We start from the raw sequence: 11059 nt of genomic DNA on the forward strand, positions 1-11059 counted from the left end.
ATACTGAGGAAGCAAGATGAGAATATCATACTGAGAAAAGATAATAAGCCAGGTGGCTAAACATAGATAAGAATTATGGGTTAATTTAAGTGTAAGAGCTAGTTAGTAAGAAGCCTAAGCTACTGTCTGAGTATTTATAAGTAATATTAAGTCAATTATTTGGGAAGTGGCTGCTGGGTATTTGGGAGTTGCTGGTGGGACAGAAACCTCTGTTTACATAAGGCACCCAAACATGGGCTAAGAATTTCCACATAAAACCTGAGAAAGCTTTAAAAAAGGGATTCTAAGTACATATAAAAAAAAAAAAAAAAAAAAAAAAAAAAAAACAGAGTCAAGCATGCTTCTTGTAGGAGCATTTTCTTGTGGGCTCTGTTTGCTGGCGGTGAGCAGAGACACAGCTCCTTTAAGAGATGGCTTCCAAGTTAGCGTCTCCTGGGTGAAGCGGCTTGGGCTGCGAGGCAGGGCTGGCCCAGGTTTCATCCCCCTGTAGCCATGGGACGAAGGAAGTCTAAACAGAAGCCACCTTCCAAGAAGAAGATGACAGGTACCCCTGGAGACCCAGTTCACTTGCCCCTTCTGCAACCATGAGAAGTCCTGTGACGTGAAAATGGACCGAGCTCGCAACACTGGCGTGATCTCCTGTACCGTGTACCTAGAGGAATTCCAGACGCCCATCACATATCTGTCAGAGCCAGTGGATGTGTACAGCGATTGGATAGATGCTGCGAGGCAGCCAATCAGTAGCAATATCAAGGACCTGCCCCCTCAGCAGTCCCCGACTTGGGTACCAATCCAGAGACATTCCAGGGCTCCAGGGTGTAGGTCCAGGACTGTGACAGCCCTCCCTCTGTGTGTGGAGTGGATGTGAATGAGGAGACGTGCGTGTGGCTGCAGACGTGGCTGTAATGGTGGCTGTGACTGCTTGTAGGTTGGGCGGAGGTGAGGGGTTGCTGGTCTCACCATGCTGCCCAGGGTGGCCTCAAACTTGAGAACCTGTGCCTCAAATGACTCCGAAAGCCTTTGAGTTGCCCTTCTTCAGCCCACACCCCGGCCCCAAGCTTTAGGTTCCTGGCTCCTCTGGTGACAGTTTCCTGACATCTCAGGCAAGGAATAGCTGTGGGACCTCCAGTCTCCTCAGCCACCTCACCAGCGCCTTGCCCAGGGGAACTGGACTTCTTCCCATCCTTCCCAGCCTGTGGCCTGGGAGTCAAGGCTACAGACCAACCAGGTCCTGCGGCTGGTCTTTGCCGGGAGCCCGTTTTCCTGCTCATTTGCTCTTGTAGAAAAGGTAGGGGCTGGTTCGGGACAGCTGTCACTCACAAGCCTGTCAATAAAGCAGCTGGTGTGGAAAAAAAAAAAAAAAAAGAGAGAGAGATGGCTTCCTGGTTTATGCTGGCAACATGGATGGCTCTTTTGGGAGGTCCTGCTACTGAGCAGTTAAATGGAGTTTATGAGCAGCTAGTGGGGCTCTACTTGGTGACAGCAGGTCCAAAATCTCCCCAAAGTTGAGGTGGTAAGCGTGGCTCTCACCAGTAATTGTGTCATGAAGCTAAGCTCTCACAGACCAAGGAACTGGGTGGAACCAGCCACCAAAGCCTCAGCTTTGGTTCTAGTCACATCACTTAGCAGTTTAAATGCTAATGTGGTCAAAAAAGACAGAGATATACAGTAAAAACAGATTCAGACCAAAAAAAAAAAAAAAAAAAAAAAAAAAAGACTTCTATGCAGGCTACAGTGTGTTTAAAAATATACGTAGGCTTGGAGAGAAGAAAGAAAAAGGGTAGGGAAAGTCTCTTTTTAAAAAAAGAAATAGAGTAATGAAAAAATATAGTAAGTCATATAAAGGTGGAAAATACACAGAGAATCGGATACTGTATGCTATTGTGTTGTCTTTAAATTTTTTGATGGCTAATGAACAAATGATAACTGCTGAGAGACATTTGATTATGAAAGCTGCTAGATTAGACCAACCTAATATAGTTCAAAAATATCTTGACTTCAAAATTTAAGTCAAAAGATATTTTACTTTGGGAAAGAGGTTCTTTTATTTCCTTAGGAAATGAGAGGTTCTGGATTCATTCTGGGTTAAGAAAAATCATGTTTGATCAAGGAAGACTGCTCTGAAAAACTTCCAATGGCAATGGATGGCCCAGATGACCCAACATTTCATAGCACTTCTGTTGCAGTATCCTCAGAGTTCTGCATTCAGAACAAGCTTCAAGATTACTGGCTGAGATGATACAGCCTCAAAGTATACTACAGTCAGGACTTGACTACAGTTCTAAATTTTCTCATGTCCATCAAAGATTACCAGCACCAACAGGAAGTAGTCTAGAGAACTTCACCCACATTCCCAAAACTAAATTATGAATGTTTGTCATCGTTTGTGAGGTTGGTTACAAGTTGTTATGGATTATAGTCAGGAAAAAGCTGAACAAAGGAGATTAGATTCAGGGACCTTGTTCTGAAAAAGAAAAGGGGTGATATAGAAATGATATGATAAAAGGGTAGATTATTAAATCTACTTTAATCCAAAAAAAAACAACTATTAATCTTATATGTTTTATATTAGTAATAGGTTTTGGTTTATTGATACAAGTTTAAAGTTAATTTTGTTATACTATATATATATTTCTTCTCTTTGTTTTAAGGTATTGTGGTTTTGTAGCTAATTTAAAAATGCAATGTATAATTAAGAAATACAGATTAATAGTCGTCTATAAGAGTTAAATTTATACTCATGTTAGTTAGGTTTTCTAGGTATACAAAAACATATTTCAGATAGACAGACAATTTTCAAACACTTCAAAGATCTACAGAATATGGCATTTAAGATGTTTTAAAAATATACTATAAGGTTCTTTTTTTTAATGACAATGAGACATATGTGCTCCTGGCAGCCCCAATCTACTTCAGAGAAGATAATTGGCATTGAAGAAACACCAACGTGAAATTTACTTTATTCATGTTCAAGTTAGCCACTGGGCAAACTGTCCTTGCCTAGACTACTGGCATATGTTGTCCAAATTGGACAAGCAGGACAGAAAAGAAAGTGACTGCCGAACTTTGCCAAGAAAAGATGGGACAGTTCTTCAAAAATCCTGGCTTCACAGATAACTCTGTCATATATGCTAGGCCTGTAGGCTGAAGATGGATGCCCTTCAGTTGAATGCAATGCCAATACTGGAAAGGAACCTTGGATGATTGTCCAGACAGCCAGCTGTTTCTGTCATTCCTTAATTTTTGGAAGCTGTTTGCCTTGCCCTTCCTGTTACTCAGCATTATATTATATTCTTCTTAGGTCTCTGATGGAGTTGATGACTAAATAGTTATAATTATACTTTTACTTAGTTATAATAAAAAGTAAATTAGACACAAATTTTAGACTTGCCAAGACAAGATAAACAATTCTTTCTCTAATTTTACCAAATGTAAATGGATTAGATAGTGTTACTATAATTCTTATTTAATAATTGTTTTTTGTTGTATATAATCTTACTATGTTAAAGTTAAAACCTTCCTTTTCAATTAGACAAAAAAAAAAAGGAAATGCTATGGAATTAATCCTCTTGTACACTGTAAAGATTTGTCACTTGAATTTGTTTAATAAAATGCTGATTGGCTGATAGGTGGGCAGGAAGTTAGGTGGGAAAGCCAAACTGAGAATGATGGAAAAAAGGAGGGAAGAGTCAGAAGTTGACAGCCAGATGTAGAGGAAGCAAGATGAGAACATTATACTGAGAAAAGATACCAAGCCAGTTGGCTAACATAGAGAAGAATTATAGGTTAAATATAAGACCTTGTTAGTAATAAGCCTGAGCTACTGGCTGAGCATTTATAAGTAATATTAAGCTTACAAGTAAATTATTTGAGAAATGGCTGCTGGGTATTTGGAAGTTGCTGATGGGACAGAAACCTCCATTTACAATCCTGTCTTCTATTCATAAAGTTTCCCATTTCAAAAGCAGAATGTTACCTTTGGGGGCCTACCTACTCCTCTTTTTGGCCCTCTACTTAGATTCGTCTATGTTGCTGTGTGTCAAGAATTCTATCCTCTATTTTTTCAACAGTATCCCATAGCTTGCTTCTACAACAATTTGTTTTACTATTAACTTTTTAAGGGACTATCTGAGATTATTGTCTATTGGGCTATTAAATAAAGTTGCCATAAAATACATGAAAATTTTCTGGGAACCTGTTTTTCTCAGGGAATAAAAGTCCAGTAGGGATCTGGAGAGATGGCGCAGCAGGTGAGATCCCTTTCTGTGCTTCCAGAAAGGATTGGGTTTATTTCCTAGCACCCATTTCAGGTGGCTCACAACCACCTATAACTCCAGTTTGGCCTCTGCATGCACACCCCACACATTGGCATACATTCACAAAAACACATAGACACAAAACTAAATAAAAATAAACCTTTAAAAAAACAGCAAAAGGCTATTTGTAAGGTCAATGTGCATTTATTTTTCATGGGCAGTGCCAAGCTGCTTCCTACAGAGTGTTAACAGTTATGTTAGCAGCAGCATGAAAAGGATCCACTTCTGGTCTCTCCATAGCTTTATCTGCATTTGGTTTTGGCTGACTACTTGTTATTTCAGCTATTCTGACAGCTATATAGTGATATCTCACTGCAGTATTCATCTGGCTTTCCAAGGGAGTCATGATTCTGATGTTTTTTCCTATGATGGATTGCTATCCATGCCCTTGACAGCAGAAGTCTGTTTGTGACCTTTACCCATTTTCTGATTGGATTGCTCATAGTTTTACTGTTGAGTTGTGAGGCTTTTTTTATATGTCCCAGATGCTAGTCATTTGTCAAATAAATTGTCTTCAAATATTTTCTTCTAGTCTGTCTTTCCTTCCCAAGTGGTCTCTTATGGGGAAAATTATTTGACTTTCTGGACAATATTGTGATATTGCCACTAGTGAGGACCAAGAGGAAACATTTGTGTCTGTTGTTTAAAGGTGATCATCACCGGGCGATGGTGGCGCACGCCTTTAATCCCAGCACTCGGGAGGCAGAGCCAGGCGGATCTCTGCGAGTTCAAGGCCAGCCTGGGCTACCAAGTGAGCTCCAGGAAAGGCACAAAGCTACACAGAGAAATCCTGTCTCAAAAACAAACAAACAAACCAAAAAAACAAAAAATAAAAATAAAGATGATCATCAATTTGATTTTACACATGCATTAAATATGTGCTAAGTCACCATTACCTATCTACAAATATGTACAAATACTGTGTGTTAATAAAAACTCAGAAAATTTAAATTATATGGGATAAACTTGAGATCCTGTCATTTTTTGTTTTATTTTGTGTGTGCACATGTGTGTACATGTATGTTTGTGCACATGTATACATAACCATGTGGATGCCAGGGGTCAATGTCAAATGTATTCCTCAATTGCTTTCCATCTTATTGTTATTATTTTGGAGACAATTTGTTCCTGAACCAGAGTTCACAGAGTCAGCTAGACTATGTGGCCAACAAACCTTCATTACCCCCCCTCTACCCCACCCCAGTGCTAGGATTGGGGTCACATACTTCCATGCCTCATTTTTGTGTGGGTACTAAAGATCATGGCTGAAATGGTCATGCATGTGCAGCAAGCATGTTCTCGGTCACAAATTAAAAGGGCTTATTAGCCTTTTTAATAATGTAAGTATTATTGAAGTGCTTAAGTTGAAAATTAAAGCTGTAAATAATAAGTTTGGAACTTTAACATCATCATGCCTCACACTAATGGCTTCAAATATTAATACTGGATTGGATGGAAATTATTGATTTTATCTGGTTCCTAGTTGCCATGCTTTTTCATTGCCAAATAGAATTCTATAATATGATTTCTGTCATAACTGGCTTGTCTATTTTCCTATAGATTATTTTGAGTTGTTTCTGGTTTTTTTTGCCTATTACAAACAAAGCTTGTTTAATACCTAAGAAAACGGTGGAATTAAGCTGTGAATCCTATAGATAGTTTAGTCGGTAAGTTTAGGTTTGTGTATAGATGATAACACAAGTAATAACAGCTGGTGGCAAAGGAAGATATTTGTACGCATACTATCATAAATGTCCTTTATGAATATCATTATTCTCCAATGAACAACTATTGAGTGACTTCTCTGTCAGACCCTGAACCTATGACACAGTGATGATTTAAAGCAGAAGAATTTGTAATTAATGTAATAAATGTAACTAATGTAATAAACTCTGTTGAGATGCAAAGATGGAGGAAAGGAGAGGTTACAGGGCGGCTGTGGGCTCACAGGAGACTGTGCTTTCCAGGTGAATGTGAATGGCTTTCTGTGGAAGACTTTTCAACAATGCATACGGAGACAGTAAGGTCGAAATTTGGACTACATTTGTGGATGGTAGAGTCTGGTGGAATTGGGGCATCTAGCAATAGGAATGCCAAAGACAGCTTCTTCTGTGAGAAAGCTAGGCTGTGTTGAGGCTGAGCCAAAGGCTCCCACTCCACTATTGAGTTGAAATACCCTCTGTTCTGATGAATTTGTGGAAGATCCCTTCAGTCATGCTTAAGCCATTTTCAGATCTAGGATCACTGATAGATAAGAAGTGGTACATCAGGGTCCACATGTCCTGAGTACTTCTCAGCCTTGGGTATAAGAAAGGTAATATAGTAAAAATGGGGAACAAAGATGAGAAATCGGAAGAAAGTCAGAGGAAAGAGGTGGTATAAAGTCTCTGACCAGTAGAAATGAAGAAAGAAGGTGTGTGGGGCAGGGCATGCGATCCTTCCTCAGTAATGATCTCATGGTGGAGGAAGTCTGCAAGTAAACAGCTCCCATCATGAGCGAAAACATGGCTGCTATCTAACGGCAGAGCCCAGCAGCTGAGAGAGCAAAGCCAGAGGCCTGTACGGAGGAGCCTCAGAAGCAAGTTACTCGGGATGCTTATCATCCAGGCCACTGGAGGATCACGTAGGAGTGAGGACCGACACATTGTGTGTGAACTTCCTTCACACACCGTCAGCAAGGATGGAACTCTAAATTCCAAATCAGGGTTTGAGTCTGTCTGAAACGTTGTGTTCAGTGCAATGGTTGCAGATCGCAACCTCTTCTCTGTGTGTTCCTTAAAGCCTTTGAAGACAGAAAGAAAACAGTTCTGAATCTTTTGATGGCCATTAGGTTTTACAAAATCTGTTCGCATCATGCAAATGTAAATAATGCCAGTAATTAAAAAAAATAAGTAGAATTTCTCAAAAAATTTAAACAAGTGGGGCTAAAAAAAAAAAGCAAATGTGTGAGGAGCGTAAACATGGTTTTGATCAGATGTTTCAAAATTTCCAATTACTATCCAGAAGGTCCTGAGTCAGGACTGAAGAGAGAAATGAAATCGGATTTGCTTTTGATACATATTAATAAACAGGCATCGGAGAGAACACCTCAGTTGCAGCATTCTCAGACATGGGCTTGCTCTCCTTCAACAGAACAGGCTGCCGATTGGGCAGGCTTCGGAGAATCACTTGTGATGATGGACATCAGGAAATTGACTATTCCTGCTGTTGTGTTCAGATCCTTGCTCTAGCATGTAGGAAGAACGACAGGGAATTTGCGCCCTGGGGCAGTAGATGCAACTTACCAAGAAACAATGTGGAATGCTCATCTAAGACATCATTGTGATGGGTTGGAAATGGCTCAGCCCTGAAGAGAACTTGTTGCAGAGTACTTGGGTTCTTTCCTGCAGATCTAGGCTCAGTTGCAGGCGCCATTGTCGGGCAGCTCATCACTGATTGTGGCTCCAGTTTCAGCAGAGTTCACAGTCTTCAGACCTACTCAAACACTGAACACATGTGGAGCATTTAAATATACTTGCATTTAAATACACACACACACACATACACACACACGTGAACACATGCACATAAAGAATAATAAGTCTTTTTTTAAAAAGCTCTTGTGGCCATAAAAGCCTGCCTGAGACAGTATCCAGGTTTGCTCTGTTAGCCTGAGTCCTTTCTTAGGCTTGGAAATTCAGGAAGGTGCTTACTTTCCATCTGGCCTTATTTTACAAAACTCCCCCTTTGCACACAATAAGGCAGAACTTGTCAAAAATCTAGGCCTCACAAGTTGTCATGGACTGGTGTTGGCTGAGTGATGATATACACACTATATTTGTATTGATACATATCTATATCTATATCACATCTACGTCTACATTGTATCTGTATCTACGTAGACATCTGTATCTGGCTGGAGACTCCACCCCTTCTTTGTCTAGTCTTACTTCTTTTACTCTCCCAGGCATATCACTTCAGGCTTCGTACATGTAAATTTCTACCCCTCCTAAGTCACCTTCCCAGGACATGGATCAACCTTTCTCAAACTAAAAGAACTATGGTTCTTTCCTTCCTCAAAATAAAAGAACTATAGGATTTGTTTAGCAAAATATACTTTAGATAGGTCAACTCATGCAAGACTTAAAAAAAAAAAATCTAAAGATTGCCTTGACTTGGTGAAAGTGGTTAAGAAATAAATGAATGAGATCATTCTTTTTGTCTGTTCTCAGCTTGGCCCCTGCCAGAGTCAACATCAGAAGGTCCAAGGGATGCAGGTACACTCAATTGGAGAAGCATTGTATGCCTGAGTTGCATTGCTGGTCACTTCAGATCTTCCTTAAGCTTCACACCAAGCAGAAAGAAGCTTGCTTGTTTTTTCCATGACATAGCTCTATTCAAATCCCTAACTATTGAATGAATGACTTTTCCTCCTTCTCTACAGTAATTTTAAATATTTATTCTTGTGCTATTGTATCAGGACCTTCCTCACACCTTATTTTGTTATTTTTGAAAAGGACTTTTGTTTTAAATTTGAGGCTTGAAGTTGGCTTTTATTCCTTCCTTTTAGAAGTTACCCCGTTTCCTTTCTGTTTCTTTGATAAAACTCTCTGACCAAGAGCAGCTTAGAAGAGGAAAAAGTTTATTTGTTTCATACTTCCAATTCACAGTCCATTACTGTGGAAGTCAGGACAGTAATTCAAGGAATGTAAAACAGGAACCATGAAAGAATGCTGCTAGCTTACTAGTAGGCTTGCTTAGCTGGCTTTCTTGTACATACTAGGGCCACCTGCCTAGGGATTATTCTAACCACAGGACCCTCCATCAATTAACGATAAAGTCAATCCAGTTCAGACATGCTCATGAAAGGCTGATCTAAGTTCATTGAGAGTCGCTTCTCAAGTGAGTCTAGGCTGGATTTTAGAATCTCTGTTTTGGGTACAAAACACAGATAAATAGGAAAAGACTTTACTGGGAAACCTCCATTTCACTTGGCTAATCCATATGTGTTATTTTATTTACTCTTTAGAAAATTATGAATTTTTATTATTCCTTCCTTGCACAAAAATTTTGGAGGTAAAAATGACTAAATCACACTGCAAATAAGCTTGTTCATTATGATGAAGGCCATTTTGTTGAACGGTATAAAGTGTTGTGAATCAGAAACTGTTGTGTTCATTCTAGACTGTGATTTTGCAGAGAATTAGACTCTGTAGATGTAACCAACTGTCTTATTAAATAAGAAACACAGAACAACGTAAAAGAGAAAGCCAAGAGGTCAGAGCTCAGAGCTAAAATCTCACCCTTCCTCCTGCTGTCCCAGCTTCGCGAAAAGAGACTACTTCCTGTCGGTTCATTTTTTTATAGTGTGTTGTTCTGCCTTCTCATTGGTTGTAAACCCAAACACATGACTGCCTCGTCACTGTCTGAATGTACAGCCCCCTAGGTCTTAAAGGTATATGTCTCTCAATGCTGACTGTATCCCTGAACACACAGAGATCTTATGGGATTAAAGGCGTGTGCCACCACCGCCACACTGTCTATGGCTCTAATAGCTCTGACCCCCGGACAACTTTATTTATTAACATACAATCAAAATAATAATTCTGTACAATTAGATTACCACCACAAGACTCTTTTGAACTTATATTTCATTTCTCAAAATTGATTGACATTTGTGGGGTGGTCTAGAAGCAGTAGATTGTCTGAATGATCAGCCTCTAATGAGGGTCTTTTTTCTGTCTTTAAAATTTTTTCTCGGATTTTACTTGTTTTTATTTGATGTATGAGTGTTTGCTTGAATGTATGTCTGTACCATGAGTATGCAGTACCCACAGAGACCATAAAAGGAGTGGGTCCCCTGGGGCTGAAGTTACGGATTGAGAGCCACCATATGGGTACTGGGATTGATCCCAAGTCTTCCTTAAGAGCAGAGAGTGCTGTTAACCATTGACATAGCTCTCCAGAACTGAAGTTCACTTTCACTATTTGCTTTGTATTTGCAAAAGTATTCTCATTTGTATAGAGTGAGAATTTGCTTTTAAAATGTAATTTGTGTGTGTATGTGTGTGCACGTGCATGCATTCATATGTTTAATATGAACGGCATCCATTATTGCCTCCTGACACTTCCATTAATAGACCATTAGAGTGATTTGGAAATATCTAATGTGTTTGGAAGTGGTTCTCTGCCTACCTCTCCTTGTAAAGGACACAAAGCAAACGTATAGTTTCCCTAAATAGATGTGAATCCCACAGGTTATAAGACAAAGACAGTGCGGGTCAAGGGCAGCATCATCTGCTTCCTCTGCTTTTCTATGTGCTGGTTGTAGCTGATGGCCAGGTGAGCAGCAACTAGAATAACTTTAAGATATAAACCCTTTAGTCTTATCACTTCAGTTAAAAGAATCTTTTCTTGTAGAAGAAATTAATTGCACACTTCCTGCAGTAGAAAATAATAGCAGACAGTAGAGGTTTTCTTTTCTTTTTGAGACAAGGTCTTGCTATGGGGCTCTGACTGATATCAAATTCATAATCCTTCTGCTTCCATGTCCCAAGAGCTGAGCTTCTTACAATCATAGCCAGCAGGAACATTTTTTTTAATAAAATAAATACCTGGAAGGAGATTAGTAATTCTAGAAAGTACACAAAAGGCAATTGTCTAAACACATTGTGAAAGTCAAGCTCAGGATTTTGCAAGCAATGTAATTTTGGTTTTCTTTTCACTCTAGGGGATAACATAGAGCACAACACGTGTCCACATCC

At 39.5% G+C, this 11059-nt stretch overlaps 1 pseudogene; it reads left to right on the forward strand.

The window, feature by feature from the left end:
• The first annotated feature begins 477 nt into the window (after nucleotides 1-477).
• Nucleotides 478-1245, forward strand: LOC114709923 (annotated as a pseudogene).
• Nucleotides 1246-11059: the final 9814 nt, after the last annotated feature.

This window comes from Peromyscus leucopus, unplaced genomic scaffold (assembly GCF_004664715.2).
Source record: "Peromyscus leucopus breed LL Stock unplaced genomic scaffold, UCI_PerLeu_2.1 scaffold_805, whole genome shotgun sequence".
Classification (NCBI taxonomy): Eukaryota; Metazoa; Chordata; class Mammalia; order Rodentia; family Cricetidae; genus Peromyscus; species Peromyscus leucopus.